We start from the raw sequence: 15,709 nt of genomic DNA, 5'->3' as shown, positions 1-15,709 counted from the left end.
ATTTTTTTAAGTGAGAATAGGGGTCATGTGCTAGCTCATTTGAAAGGTTATTTAATTCCCTATTTAGTAATATCATCATTTACCTAATTATTTATACAGAGAGGAAAAAAATATTTTAAATTAAATTATTTGACAAAAAAGAAGTATGTAATTGATTTAATTCAAAATACATTATACTACTGTCAGCAATTAGAACAAAAATATTTATATCACAAATAAACATTGCTTTTCGCTTAAATTAAATGTTCAAACTTCCAAGAGGCAGGTGGCTGGCTTGAACATTGAATTTAATCGAAAAGCAATGTTTATTTGTGAAATAAACATCTTTTTCTGATTTCGTGCAACAGTAAAATGCATTTTGAATTAAATAAATTACATACATTTTTCTTTTTTTTTTGTCAAATGATTTATTTAATTTTTTTTTGGACACGCTGTACAAATAATTATGTAAATGTTTATATTACTGAATAGAGAATTGAATGACCATTCAAAAAAGCTAGCACACGACAACTATTTACATTTAAAAAATCATGGATTACGTCATCACGCCCAGATGGATGACGTCACCAGTATGACATATATGCCAAAATATCATAATTTAAAAATAAAAATTGATCTGTTTCGGGATTTTTCTTTAATGTTGCCGATTTACGAAAAACCGAATTTATTCCTTTCATTTGCACCATACTGTATAATAAGAATTTCCACAGTTTTCACTGTATTCCCTCACTCAACCGTTCTCTCCAGTTCTTTCTGTTTTGCCAGTCCCCTTCCTGTAGATTTCTTCTTTTCATTGCTTCGCCCACTTCACCTCTGAAAAATCTTCGGGGTCTGCCTCTCTTCCTTCCTCCTATCGGGCTCCACTCTGTTATTCTGTTTATCCAACGATTTTGGTCTACTCTTCTGACAAGTCCGTACCAGGTTAATCTCTTCTGTTCTATGTAGTCTATTATATCTGACTTTATTTCCTAATCTCTATGTTATTTATTCTATCTCTTGTTACTCTGCAGCTTCTTCTTGGGAATTCTATCTCTGTTGCTCTTATTTGGTTTTTGGATTTCTTACTTATTATCCAATTTTCACAGCCATAAGTCTTGTCATTTCTTGTCTTTTTGTTTTTATACTGAAGTTCTTATCCCACTGAACCTGATTCAATTTTCCTATGCAGTCTCTTGTTTGTCCTAGTATATTTTTTATGTATCCTTGAGTTGTTCCTTTGTTTGATATTTACTCCAGGGTAATAAGCTAGAAATAGACCATGTTCGGGACACTTAAAGATCCAGGTAGCTGACTACTTTTTTAGTTATTTTAGACCTATAGGAAGAAAACCTACCTGTTTCCATCCTAGAGTTCGAGTCCGTTTTTTAATTATTAACAATTTAGTGCAAAAATCGCGATTTTTTCGATCTTTTGCACCCCATTCAAAAGATAAATAGTTGACATAAAATTACAAAATTTAATTTTTTAGAACATTAAAAAACCTTCAAAATGCCGATTTTTGAAAGTTAAAAAGTTAATTTGTTGCTACGCAAACTGAAAAATAAGTGAAAATCGTTATTTGTTAATAACTTTTACTAAAACTACCTTACTCTGGGCTAATTAGCAAAATTCATGGAAAAGTTATTTACCAGCAATTTTATTGCTGGAATCGAATTATAAGATCCTATATATTAATAATATCGGTATGCAAAGTCCGCAGATAGTGTGCTACTTTTTTTATAAACAAAATGGCGCCGACAAATCGTATTTTTTTCAATTATTGCTCTATAACTTCGAAGATTTTAACTTTACAACCAAAACAGCTTAATAAAAATTCACCGCAATTAAATTCTGCATAGAGACATGTTTTTCACGATTTGCTCCGACGAAAATTTTCCTCGGAAAATGCGGGTTTTCCTAACAAAAACTCTAATTTTCAAATAAAGTTTTAGGTAAGTAATTATTAATCAATAATTAAATAACTTAGTGATATCAAAGCTTTTTTGGTATAGATTGTAATTCCAGAAGCCGGTGAAAATTAAACGAATATTTTAGCAACAATTCAATTGTTAATTAACAAATTACGATCGCAATAATAAACAAAATAATCATGATACATTGATCAAACTTATAAAGATTATAAAGATGAGATGCTTATTTAATATTTTATCGACAAAATATAAATTTTTCTTTTTTTTGCATAATCTTTAAATTTTGAAAAAAAAATAGTTATAATACGCTGGTCTAATTAGTAAAGTACAAAGAAAGGTTATTTACCAGGAATTTTATTGCTGGAATCGAATTATAAGATCCTATATATTATTAATATAGGTATGCAAAGTCCGCATATAGTGTGCTACTTTTTTTATAAACAAAATGGCGCCGACAAATCTTATTTTTTTCAATTATTACTCTATAACTCCGAAGATTTTAACTTTACACCAAAAACACTCAAATAAAAATTCATCCCAATTTAATTCTGCATAGAGACATGTTTTTCCCGATTTGCTCCGACGAAAATTTTCCTCGGAAAATGTGGGTTTTCCCAACAAAATCTCGAATTTTCAAATAAATTTTTTGGGCCAGTAATTATTTATCAATAATTATATAGCTTGGTGAAATAAAAGCTTTCTTGTTATAGATTATAAATTCAGAAGCCGGTGAAAATGAAACGAATATTTTAGCAACAATTCAATTGTTAATTAACAATTTACAGTCGCAATAACAACCAAAATAATCATGAGACATTGATCAAACTTAGAAAGATTATAAAGGTGTGATGCCTATTTAATATTTTGTCGACAAAATATAAATTTTTCATTTTTTTGCATAATCTTTAAATGTTTAAAAAAATTGTTATAAACAAATTAACATTTCTCAGAAATTGTTCATTATATTCTAATTTAAAAAAATACTTAAAATGAGTATTTCATAGGTCTTGAAAATGAATGCTTTCAAAAAATTTTCCAACCATTTGCAAAAAAGTTATGAAACAGCAAAGTAAATATGCGAAATCTCCGTTGTTTATAATTAGTTTTAATTGTTTCAAAGCTTAAAAGTGAGTCTATGGTACAACCTAATTACTCACAAAGAATGTCAAAAATTACTGCAATGGTTATATTTTAATCAAAGATTAAAAACACTTTTTTTTTTGTAATTTTTAGCGCAAACGTAGGCCTGATACAGAGTCGGAACTAAAATGTTCACTCGAAGCGACTGACACGCAGCATGCATTATTTATTAAAAGTGTACCTACATCACGCGGCCGGTCGTCGCTCAGAGTGAAAATGTTAGCTACAGTACTGTGTTACTCTACTTTCGCGCGTGTAAATTACAAAAAAATATATTTATAATCTTTAATTAAAATATAACTATTAAACTGATAATCGATATTTTTTTGTAAATAATTAGCTTGTACTTTAAACTCACTTCTACGCTTTAAAAGAATTAAAAAAAGTATAAACACAGTAGTAATCGTATGATTACTTTGCTGTTTCATAACTTTTTTACAAATGGTTGCAAAAAAGTTTTAAAGCATTCATTTTAAAGATATTTAAAATGCCCATTTTAGCTATTTTTTAAAATTATAATATAATAAAAACTTTCTGAGAAACGTTAATTTGTTTATAACTATTTTTTTTAAACATTTAAAGATTATGCAAAAAAATAAAAAATTCATATTTTGTCGACAAAATATTAAATAGGCATCTCATCTTTATAAGATTTCAAAGCTTGATCAGTGTATCATAATTATTTTGGTTATTATTGCGACCGTAAATTATTAATTTACAATTGAATTGTTGCTAAAATATTCGTTTAATTTTCATCAGCTTCTGGAACTATAATCTAAACCAAAAAGGCTTTTAAGTCACCAAATTATTTAATTATTGGTAGATAATTACTTATCTAAAACTTTATTTGAAAATTAAAGATTTTGTTGGGAAAACCCGCATTTTCCGAGGAAAATTTTCGTCGAAGCAGATCGGAAAAAACGCGTCTCTATGCAGAATTTAATCACGGTGAATTTTTATTTGAGTGTTTTTGTTGTAAAGTTAAAATCTTCGGAGTTATAGAGCAATAATTGAAAAAAACACGATTTTCGTGCGCCATTTTGTTTATAAAAAAAGTAGCACACTATCTGAGGACTTTGCATACCTATATTATTAATATATAGGATCTTATAATTCGATTCCAGCAATAAAATTGCTGGTAAATAACTTTTCCCAAAAATGGCCTATTCTCCGATAATCAGCCCAGACTACCTTAGAACTTTAGTGTTTCACCCAAAGTTGGGTATTGGGGTACTTAACAAACCCTCGATCCAGATCCATTAATTAGTTTAAGAGTTATTCTAATTGTTTATCCCAGAGACCTTTACTTTGCAATAACATAAGACAGAAAATAATGAAGATAGGGCAATTCTGCGTATTCCAAATGAAAGTAGAAAACTGACGCTATCAAAATGTACTAAAAAAAGATAAAAGAATATCTAATATAGTCAAAAATCCGAATGCCAAATTTGTTAAATTTTGTAGTTTATAAACATTTGAATAACTTTAAAAATATTGTCCGTAGAAAAATCATTTTACATATTAGAAAAGCTGGTATTTGACACGAATTTTTAAAAATGTAGTTCAATTGGTGACTAGTCATGGTAAGTGAAGGGAGAGCTGGGAGCCGACAAATGCACGAGTTCAAAAATAAAGAAGGCAACTTAAAACTACTATCATTTTCTATTTCTCGCTATCTACTAAATATATTTTGATTGTTCTTTTTTTAATTTGTATCTAATTTTTCTGTACATTACAAATATGCAATTTGTCTAGACATTTATTAATTAATAAACAGTCTAATTTGTTTAAACAATTTTTGAAAAAATAATTTTTTCCCAAAAATCCATGATTTTAATCAGCTTATTGTTAATAATCATAGAAAAAGTTAAGGTATACTTTAATAAATAAATTATCTTCAATCAATAATTATATAATAAAATTATCATTTATTTATTAAAGTGTACTTTAACTTTTTCTATGATAATTCTGTGGCTTGGTTCTAAAAGGGCCAATGTCAATATTTTACTTTTTTGTACAGCTTTATTTAAAATTTAATATTGACAAAATAAAACGGAAAAAATTGACATTGGCCATTTTAGCACCAAATGAGATACTGTGGCTTGGTGTTAAAATGACCAATGTCAATTTTTTGCGTTTTGTTTGGTCAATATTAAATTTTAAATAAAGCTGTACAAAATAGTAAAATATTGACATTGGCCCTTTTAGAACCAAGCCACAGAATTAATGATACTATGATTAAAAAAACTGATTTTTGTAAAATAATATTTTTTCAAGAATTGTTTAAACAAATTAGACTGTTTATTAATTAATAAAATTAAAAACAAAATGCATATTTCTAATGTACGTAGAAATTACATACAAATTAAAAAATAAAGATCAAAATCCATTGAGTTGATCCGGAGATACAGAAAATTATATTCGTTTGAAATTGCTTTTTCGGTATTTTAACTCGGTGGATTTGTAGGTTCCCCCTCGCAATCGTTTGAACTACATTTTTGAAAAATCGTAATGGGTGCTGTGAAGGTACAATGTTTGTGCAAATTTTTTTAGGAAAAAATACAAATACCATTCATTAAAATGGCATTAATGAGATTCCTTAAATATTTTAAACAAATTAGCTGTGAATTAAAAAAAAAACGTATGGCTAACTTTGTCCCAAATGAACCCAGGCTAAATTATTTTATTTGAAAATTCGTGTTAAAATACTATCTTTTCGAATATATAAAAAGATTGTTTCTACGGATAACATTTTTAAAGTTATTCTAAATGTTTATAAACTACAAAATTTCAAACATTTGGCATTAGGATTTTTGACTATATTAATTATTTTTTTATCTTTTTTTAATAGATTTTGATACTATCACTCTTCTACTTTCATTTGGCATAGTCAGAATTGCCCTATCTTCATTATTTTCTGTCTTATCTTATTACAAAATAAAGGTCTCTGGGATAAACCAATAGAATAACTCTTAAATTAACACTAGTCAACAAAAAAGAAAAAAAAAGTTGCGACTGATGTTAAAATAGCTGTATCGGGAAGTTTAAAGCATCCTGATTACGAATTCAAACACCAAAATTTTCCATCACGTATATATTTTGAGTTATAGAAATATTAATATTTATTATAAAAATACGTATATACTATATATACAATTTTAGAACTAGAATAAAAAACTATGGTAAGTCTTTGGTACACAAATTTTTTGCAAACGCTGATTTCCTTTTATATTCTGTATCAGTTTCTCTCATGAGGAACCAACAGTAATCTCCCATCATTGCTGAATCCCATCTTCCCTGGTAGCGTTGCTCCATTGTGAGAATATCCTGATGGAACCTTTCTCCTTGCTCGTCGCTGACCGCACCCAAATTTTCCGGAAAAAATTTAAATGGGAGTGCAAAAAGTGTATTTTCAGAGACATACGACAGCCCATTTTGCAGTAGTTTTTAAGTAGTTCTTCTACAACATTTTGGTAATCTTCGACTTTTTGTTTCCCAAAAACTCGGAAACAACTATTTTGAAAGATCTCCACGCAGCTAACTCAATATCACTTAATTTTTCATCAAACTGTTGATCTCTTAGTAGTTTTCTGATTTGTGGTCCAACAAATACCCCTTCTTTCAGCTTCTCGTCACTTAACTCAGGAAAAATTTGTTTAAGGTATTTAAACGTATGTCCTTCTTTATCTAATGCTTTAACGAAATTTTTAATCAATCCCAGTTTAATATGTAACGGAGGTAATAGAACGTTTTGGAGATCAACTAGAGGTATATTCTTAATGTTAGCTTGACCTGGAATATATTGATCTCTTGGAGAACATTCTGTAACTTGGTAATGGCTCTGTGTTGCTCTACTGTCCCAAAGACAAAGAAAACAGCAACATTTTGTAAATCCTCCCTGAAGACCTAGTAATAATCCGATGACTTTTAGGTCACCACATATTTGCCATGTATGTAGCATAGCTTATTGCATTTAGGATAAGAGACATACTCTCGTGTGTTTCTTTCATGTCAACTGCATGTGCAAGAGGAATAGATGATCTTCTGTTGCCATTATGGAGCAGAACTGCTTTTAGACTCGATTTAGAAGAATCTATAAACAAACGCCATTCTTCTGGATTATGTGCAAATCCTAATTTTTCCATAACCCCATTTGGATTAACACAAACACACATTTTATCCTGCATAGTGAAAAACGAGGATAGCTCCTGGTTACGGTTCCTAAATGTTGTACCTTTGGTTCTACTGGCTGGTAAATTCCATTGTTTCAATCTAGAACCTAAGAGTTCAGCACGTTCTTTGGACAAGTGAAGATCTCGAACTAAATCATTTAATTCAGCTTGTTGGATGAAATAAGGTTCTTTTTCGTCGCTTTCAGGTAAATAGGAATCGCTCCTTTCTGATGCATCATCGGGTTCACTTCTATCGTCATAGATTTCTAAATCTTCCTCCCAATTTGCCGGGGGTTCTGGAACTGGTAAATTTTCGCTATGCACAACCGGTTCTATTGCTGACGGAATATCTGGATATTCAATTTTATGTTTGCTCTTCCTTGAAAATCCAGACAGTTTTGTCATGCAGAAGTAACAGTCGTTGAAATGACTTGTTGATTCCGGCCAAATCATCGGAACTGCAAACGGCATAGAAAAGCGTTTTCCATTTAACCAATCACTTAGATTTGCAGCACAGGTTTGGTAACATATGTGAGGAGCCCAGTCCCGATCTTGATCGCCAATAACACATCCAAAATACTTATGGTAAGGTACTTTTGTCTTCTTATTAATTATCTTTTTCTGCGATTTAGGAGTAAACTGACCACATATGTAACAAAAATTATCCGCGGGGTTGACACAACCACGTTTCTGGACTTTAGACATTTTTCACTTTGGATACTTTCACTTTTCGATATAACACCACTATGCGCACTAAACCAATACTGAGGGGGTGATTTACCAACGAGCTGCTTTTATAGCCGTTCCATACTTTTAGCATTTTCTGGAAAACCCAAAGGTCAACAAACCACGGCGAAATTCTCGTACATGGGGGCCCATATAAAAATAGATGCGGCTCAGAGGAATAAAGACATTTGGAAATAGGTTTAAATGGGTAGGTTTGCCGATTAAGCATTGCCTTTGGTTTATTTTTTATTTAATGTGTTATTCGTAGACATTATACATCCCAGTGTTGCCAAATTATGCACAGTTTTTAGAAAAAACCTGAATTTGATAATGACAGTTTTAAAAAAAATTATCAAAATAGGTACTGATCTTTTTTAAATCATAACTCAAAAATTTTACGTGTTAGGAAGTTTTTACCATCATATTCGTGTTCAGAGAGCAAAAATTAACCAAAAACAGCATGTGGCATTCCAGTCGCATTTTGAGTGTAAACTAGTGAATTAATGGATCGGTCTCAAATTTTGAAGGTTTGTTAAGTACGCCAACAGCCAACTTTGGGTGAAACACTAAAGTTCTAAGGTAGTTTTAGTAAAAGTTATTAACAAATAACGATTTTCACTTATTTTGCAGTTTGCGTAGCAACAAATTAACTTTTTAACTTTCAAAAATCGGCATTTTGAAGGGTTTTCAATGTTTTAAAAAACTGAATTTTGTAATTTTATGTCAACTATTTAGCTTTTGAATGGGGTGCAAAAAATCGAAAAATCGCGATTTTTGCACTAAATTGTTAATAATTAAAAAACGGACGCGAACTCTACGCAGGAAACAGGTAGGTTTTCTTCCTATAGGTCTACAATAACTAAAAAAGTAGTCAGCTACCTGGATCTTTGAGTGTCCCGAGAAAATCCTTATTACTCTGGACTAATTATGAAACCTAAATACTTACTTGTACTTGTCTGTTCCTTTGATTTGTTTACCTTCGTCTAATTCCAGCTGTTTTATTTCTGAATTCTCCGATATCATATATTCAGTTCTCTTAGGTTTATTTCCATTCCATTCTTTGTACCTACATTCCTGTTCCAGTTTTCTCATCATAAAGCTGAGGTCGTCTTCGTCTTAAGCGATCACTATTGGTCGTCACGAAAACTTAGGGTATATATAGGTATTCGTTTCTTAGTGGTATGCCCATTCTCTCCCACTTTCTTTTCCATGGGTTTTCCAGGTACATTTTGAATGGGGTAGGAGATGTAGAGCTGCCCTTTAGTAGTCCGTTTGTCGTCTTAAATGGACTGCAAATTCTATTGCCCGTTTTGATAGCTACTTTGTTACTTTTGTAGAATGCTTTTACTGCTTTTATTAATATTCGTGGAACTTCGATGTCTTCCATTGTTTCCCATAGCTTGGTTCTATGTATCGCGTCATAGGCCTTTTTAAGATCTACAAAAGCCAGAAGAACGAATCTACTTTTGGCCATTATTTTTTCTATTAATTGTTCGACTGTGTAGATGTGATCTAAGCATGCTTTTCCCGCTGTGAACCCTGCCTGCTATAGTCGGAGAGATAGAAGCGGATTTTGTGCGTGATAAGTAATATGGAAAAACTATACGGGGATATGTTGAATTAGTTGTGTACATGACTTTCACCAACGGCCGGAAACCAGAGTTGGGGCCGAGGGTAGTTATAAGGGGTCAAATTCGCGGATTTTATTATTTTTTTTTATGACGCTCATGATCGAGATAGTGCACCAAAATTTGGGAATAAGTAGGTCATGACGTAACTAAGTAAAATCTCTAGGGGCGGAACGCTGCGTGGCCGACAAAGGGGTGGGGGTAGGGGTGAATATAAAAATTATAAAGGGTTTTTTGCGACGTTCGTGATTGAGATAGTGGACGGAAATTTGGGAATAAGTAGATCATGACATTACTAAGTAAAATCTCCAGAGCCGGAAACCAGAGTTGGGGATGATGGTAGTTATAAGGGGTCAAAGTCGCCGTTTTTATTATTTTTTTTGTGGCGCTTATGATCGAGAGAGTGCACCAAAATTTGGGAATAAGTAGGTCATGACGTAACTAAGTAAAATCTCCAAGGGTAGCACGCTGCGTGGCCGACAAAGGGGTGGGGCAGGGGTGAATACAAAAAACATAAGGGGTTTTTTTGCGACGTTCGTGATTGAGAGAGTACACCAAAATTTGGGAATAAGTAGACCATGACATAACTAAGTAAAATCCTCAGAGCCGGAAACCAGAGTTGGGCATGAGGGTAGTTATAAGGGGTCAAAATCGCCGTTTTTATTATTTTTTTTGTGACGCTCATGATCGAGATAGTGCACCAAAATTTGGGAATAAGTAGGTCATGAGGTAACTAAGTACAATCTCCAGGGGTAGAACGCTGCGTGGCCGGCAAAGGGGTGGGGTAGGTGTGAATATAAAAAATATAAGGGGTTTTTTGCGACGTGCTAGATTGAGATAGTGCACCAAAATTTGGGAATAAGTAGACCATGACTTAGCTAAGTAAAATCCCCAGAGCCGGAAACCAGAGTTGGGGATGAGGGTAGTTTTAAAGGGTCAAAATCGCAGTGTGTATTATTTTTTTTGTGACCCGGCACAACATTTGTCCCCCACGCAGCGTTCCGCCCCTGGAGATTTTACTTAGTAATATCATGATCTACTTATTCCCAAATTTTGGTGCACTATCTCGATCACGAACAGCAAAAAAAACCCATATATTTTTATACTCACCCCTGCCTACCACCCCTTTGTACCCCAAGCAGCGTTCCGCCCCTGAAGATTTTACTTGGTTACGTCATAACCTACTTACTCCCAAATTTTGGTGCACTATCTCCATCATGAGCGCCACAAAAAAAAAATAATAAAAACCGCGACTTTTACCCCTTATAACTACCCTCGTTCGCCACTCTGGTTTCCGCCTCTGGGGATATTACTTAGTTATGTCATGGTCTACTTATTCCCAAGTTTTGGTGCACTATCTCAACCACGAACGTCGCAAAAAACCCCTTACATTTTTTTATATTCACCCCTGCCCCACCCCTTTGTCGGCCACGCAGCGTTCCACTCCTGGAGATTTTACTTAGTTACGTCATGACCTACTTATTCCCAAATTTTGGCACGCTATCTCGATCATGAGCGTCACAAAAAAAAATAATAAAAAACGGAACTTTGACCCCTTATAACTACCTTCCTTCCCCATTCTGGTTTCCGGCTCTGGGGATTTTAATTATTTATGTCATGGTCTACTTATACCCAAATTTTGGTGCACTACCTCAATCACGAAGGTCGCAAAAATCCCCTTATATTTTTTATATTCACCCCTACCCCCACCCCTTTGTCGGCCACGCAGCGTTGAGCCCCTAGAGATTTTACTTAGGTACGTCATGACCTACTTATTCCCAAGTTTTGGTGCACTATCTCGATCATGAGCGTCATAAAAAAAATAATAAATTCCGCGACTTTGACCCCTTATAACTACCCTCGGCCCCAACTCTGGTTTCCGGCCGTTGGTGAAAGTCATGTACACAACTAATTCAACATATCCCCGTATAGTTTTTCCATATTACTTATCACGCACAAAATCCGCTCCCAGCTCTTAGACTATAGGTTTCTACTATTTTCTTCCGGACAGAAAGTTTTGACCAATATTTCTGACAACATTGTTGGATGTTTATTTAGTTATTTTACGGGATATCATTATTAATTAACAGTTTCCATTTCAAGACCGTAGAGTGCCTTAGAAGAAAATTGTACATACAATTGTATGTTGTATGTTGTATTCACCATCACGAAAGTTATAAATAACTCCGATAAAGTAGAGGATGTAGAGTTTTAGTACTTGGTATATGGTACTTATTCTAATATGAGGTAATCTCCTAAAGCTATGACAACGATCTAACAGCGTTAAAATTAAACAGCTTATGAATGACGTACAATGAAATTTGTAGAAAAATAAATCATGTTTTTATTGCTTCTTACTTCAAGAACTGACCGCTGTTGTAGTTTTCCATTTATTCGTAGGAAACTGGTTGACAACTACATATTTATTTTCTGTAAAAAATTAGTAACAAAATAACAAATAATCCATATTATTATACAGAGTGTTTCATTGGGAAACGGAAATACTTGAATGGTGAATAGAGGTCACTGAGGCGGTTCTAGATATACCACATTTATTGCCTCACCGAGTTACAGGGTGTTTTATCGATTTTGCCCATTTCTTTCTGGACCCATAACTTTAGAACCACCCTGTATATTTTTTTGATATTCGGTATACATATGTCTCATTTCCAACACAACCGATCCAACTAGTAATGACAAGAAAAATCTAGGTCCGGACTAAAAAAAAATTATAAATTCTTTGTGACCTTGAAACAACACTCTGTATATTGAACTTTTTAAAATCTGTTTGCATATTTAAAAAGATCACAAAAAAATAAGTTTAATGGTTTGCTTAAATTTTTCGGCCAGACAATGTAATGACTTTAATTTTGAAATCATATATTTCAGTTTTTAAGAACTCTGAGATTAAAAAGCAGGTATTATTAACTTTTAATAATAAATTATTAAAGTTAATGAACAAATACTCATTCTAAACATAATCAACACTTATTTACTACATTAGAACAATCCATTTACTAATCACAAGAAAAATCCAGGTCTGGATTAACAAAAAAACAAAGTAATTGTGACCCTGAAACAACACACTGTATATTCAAATTTTTCAAATTGGTTTGCATATTTAAAAAGAGCACAAAAAACTGAGTTTATAGCTTCGCTTTAACTTTTTGCGCAGAAAACTTAATGACTTTAATGTTGAAATTAAATCTATTGAAATTTTTTAGAACTATGAGATTAAAAAGCGGGTATTAGTAACTGTTAGTAATAAAATAATAAAGTTAATGACTAAATACTTATTTTAAAAATAATTAATACTTATTTTCTACATTGGAACACATACCCCACATACTAATCAGCACAAAAATCCAGGTCCGGATTAACAAAAAAATATAAAGTAATAGTGACCTTGAAAAACACCCTGTATATTGAAATTTTTAAAGTCTGTTTAAACATTTGAAAAGAGCACAAAAAACGAAGTTTAATGGTTTGCTTTCATTTTTTACGCAGACAATTTAATGACTTTAATTTTGAAATTATGCCGAAATTTTTAAGAACTCTGTGAACTCTAACAAAAATTTCGATATAATTTCAAAAGTAATTTCATTAAATTGTCTGCCAAAAAGTTAAAGCGAGCCATTAAACCTAGTTTTTTGTGCTCTTTTCAAATGTTTAAACGGATTTTGAAAATTTTAATACACAGGGTGTTTTTTCATGGTGACTATTACGTCATATTTTTTTTGTTAATCCGGACCTGGATTTTTCTTGTGATTAGTAAATGGGTCGTTCCAATGTAGTAAATGATTATTGATTACGTTTAAAATGAGTATTTAGTCATTAACTGATTATTAAAAGTTACTTATACCTGATTTTTAATCTCAAAGTTATAAAAAATTTCAAGAGATTTAATTTCAAAATTAAAGTTATTAAATTTTCTGTGCAAAAAATTAAAGCGAACCTATAAACTCAGTTTTTTGCGCTCTTTTCAAATGTGCAAACCAATTTGGAAAATTTCAATCTACAGGGTGCTGTTTCAAGGTACAATTACTTTATGCTTTTTTGTTAATCCGGACCTGGATTTTTCTTGTGATTAGTAAATGGGTCGTTCTAATGTAGTAAATAAGTATTGGTTATTTTTCAAATAAGTATTTTTTCAATAACTTTAATAATTTATTATTAAGGTAATAATACCTGCTTTTTAATCTAAGGGCTTGTTTATATGCAGGCGGTTTGCCAACGTCGACTGCGCGGTTTACCTGTTTTACTTGATCTCACCCTAATGCCGCCTTTGAAGTTTCATCCTAATACCAAGTAAAACATGGGGAAAACAGGTAAACTGCCTGCATATAAACAAGCCCTGACATGTGTCAGCAGTGTTCCAAATCACCGTAGACAAAACAAAGGCTGAAAATGGCTACGCACAACCCTAGTAAGAAACGACCAAGGTCGGATAAGAAGACATCATCTGCTGAGTTAGGAAGAGGCCTAGAAAATTACAAATGACTTTCGCATGGGCTGCTTCTTCAGTAAAGGTGGCTATAGCAGTTCCCAGAGTGATCCATTATTAAGGGCTTAGATAACATTGACAAAGAGAAAGAATGACTAAAAATAAAATTGGCAAAAAGTAATCTTCTTGTCGCTTTTCGTAAAAGAAGAGCACTACACTATTTCCACTAGTGCTTAGGGAGTGAAGATTCTATTTTTTTTCTCGTAAGTCGTCTGTTATAAACCAGTCGTGCTGAATAAACTTTTGGCTAATTGTAAATCTTCCATTTATTTATAATAGCCATGCCAGAATTCTGGAACCCTGTATCACCTTGTACAGGTCTAGTGGATGGGTACTATTATAAATATGTTTTTGGAGTTATCTAGTAGGCTCCAAAATGTGTTTGCCACTATCTAATAACTCTGAGTCATGCAAGATATGGTTGACCGTTTCAAGTTCTCTACTATAGAGCATGCAGCTTAAGCCACCACGAAACAGTCCCATTATAATGTAGGTGTTCCTGGACTGGAGCAGATCTAGTAATAACGCCTTAACTTTGCCCCATTCCTAAAAGGAATGCCATGTATAATTATGGGTCTTCTTAAATTTTCCGACGACTTTTCGGCGGTTTGCTGTAGACTAAAATACGATGTATCTATTTTTGACCACGGATCTATATTCAGCAGGCAAATATTCAAGAAGAAAATGAGTCTATGTTCTGTCAATAATAGATATTTTTGTTCACTTGACTGCGAATTAGTCAGAGATATGTTAAGGATAGACCGGGCTAGTCATATGCCACTCAATCGAGGTGTAACGCCGACATAGGATTGAGTGGTCTAGCCATCTTTGTCAGTCACATGCGCGGGATCGCTTGGATAAAAGAGATAGATAGACCACTGTTCGATCGACTGTTTCCATACTGTTTCCGCGTTACGCTTTTTTGGTGAGTATGCCTTGTCTACGCTTAATATGTCAATGGAATTAGTACGCTTGATGTACACTGAGCACCTAAATCCAACTTCAGAAGACTGTAGCTTAAGGATAATAGGTTCAGACCTAGGTCCAATTGACTTTTATCTCCGCACTGATAACTATCATTGGCCGAATTTTCATTAAATTTGACCTGGACCGGTTTTCCATAAGGAGTGTTACGGTGTCCTTTCTACAGGAGGACATTTTTGTTATCATCATCATAAGTGGCTCGACAATCCGTTGTGGATCTTGGCCTGCTCGCAAAGAAATCGCCAGTCCTGTCGATTCCTGGCAACTTCCATCCATCTTCTGACCCTTATTTAGGTCTTCTTCCACATCATCAATCCATCTTCTTCGTGGTCGTCCTCTACTTCTTGTGCTCCTGGTTTTGAAAAAGTTAATTTCTTAGAGTAGTCGTGATCTGGCATTCTAGCAATGTGTCCAGCCCATCTAAGTATCTGCACTTTAACGAATTTCACAATATCTGGATCGGTGTATAACTGATAAAGTTCAAAGTTGTATCTTTGACGCCATAGCCCATTTTCATTTACGGCCCCAAAAATCTTTCTAAGAATTTTTCTCTCAAAAATACCAAGAAGTCTTTCATCATTTTGAGATAAGGTCCACGTTTCAGCCCCATATATCAAAACCGGTCTTATTAAGGTCTTGTATTCA

At 33.0% G+C, this 15,709-nt stretch overlaps 1 protein-coding gene and 1 long non-coding RNA gene across 3 annotated transcripts in view; one reads left to right on the top strand and one right to left on the bottom strand.

The window, feature by feature from the left end:
- Nucleotides 1-15,709, top strand: part of LOC126881524 (uncharacterized) — a 78,522-nt gene that overhangs the window by 5,359 nt on the left and 57,454 nt on the right. The gene's annotated exons all lie outside the window — the stretch shown is intronic.
- Nucleotides 1-15,709, bottom strand: part of LOC114332178 (uncharacterized) — a 79,119-nt gene that overhangs the window by 37,294 nt on the left and 26,116 nt on the right. The gene's annotated exons all lie outside the window — the stretch shown is intronic.

The sequence above is a fragment of the Diabrotica virgifera genome, chromosome 3 (assembly GCF_917563875.1).
Source record: "Diabrotica virgifera virgifera chromosome 3, PGI_DIABVI_V3a".
NCBI classification, from domain to species: domain Eukaryota; kingdom Metazoa; phylum Arthropoda; class Insecta; order Coleoptera; family Chrysomelidae; genus Diabrotica; species Diabrotica virgifera.
Note: the sequence above shows the minus strand (reverse complement) of the source record. Positions and strands in the feature narration are given on the sequence as shown.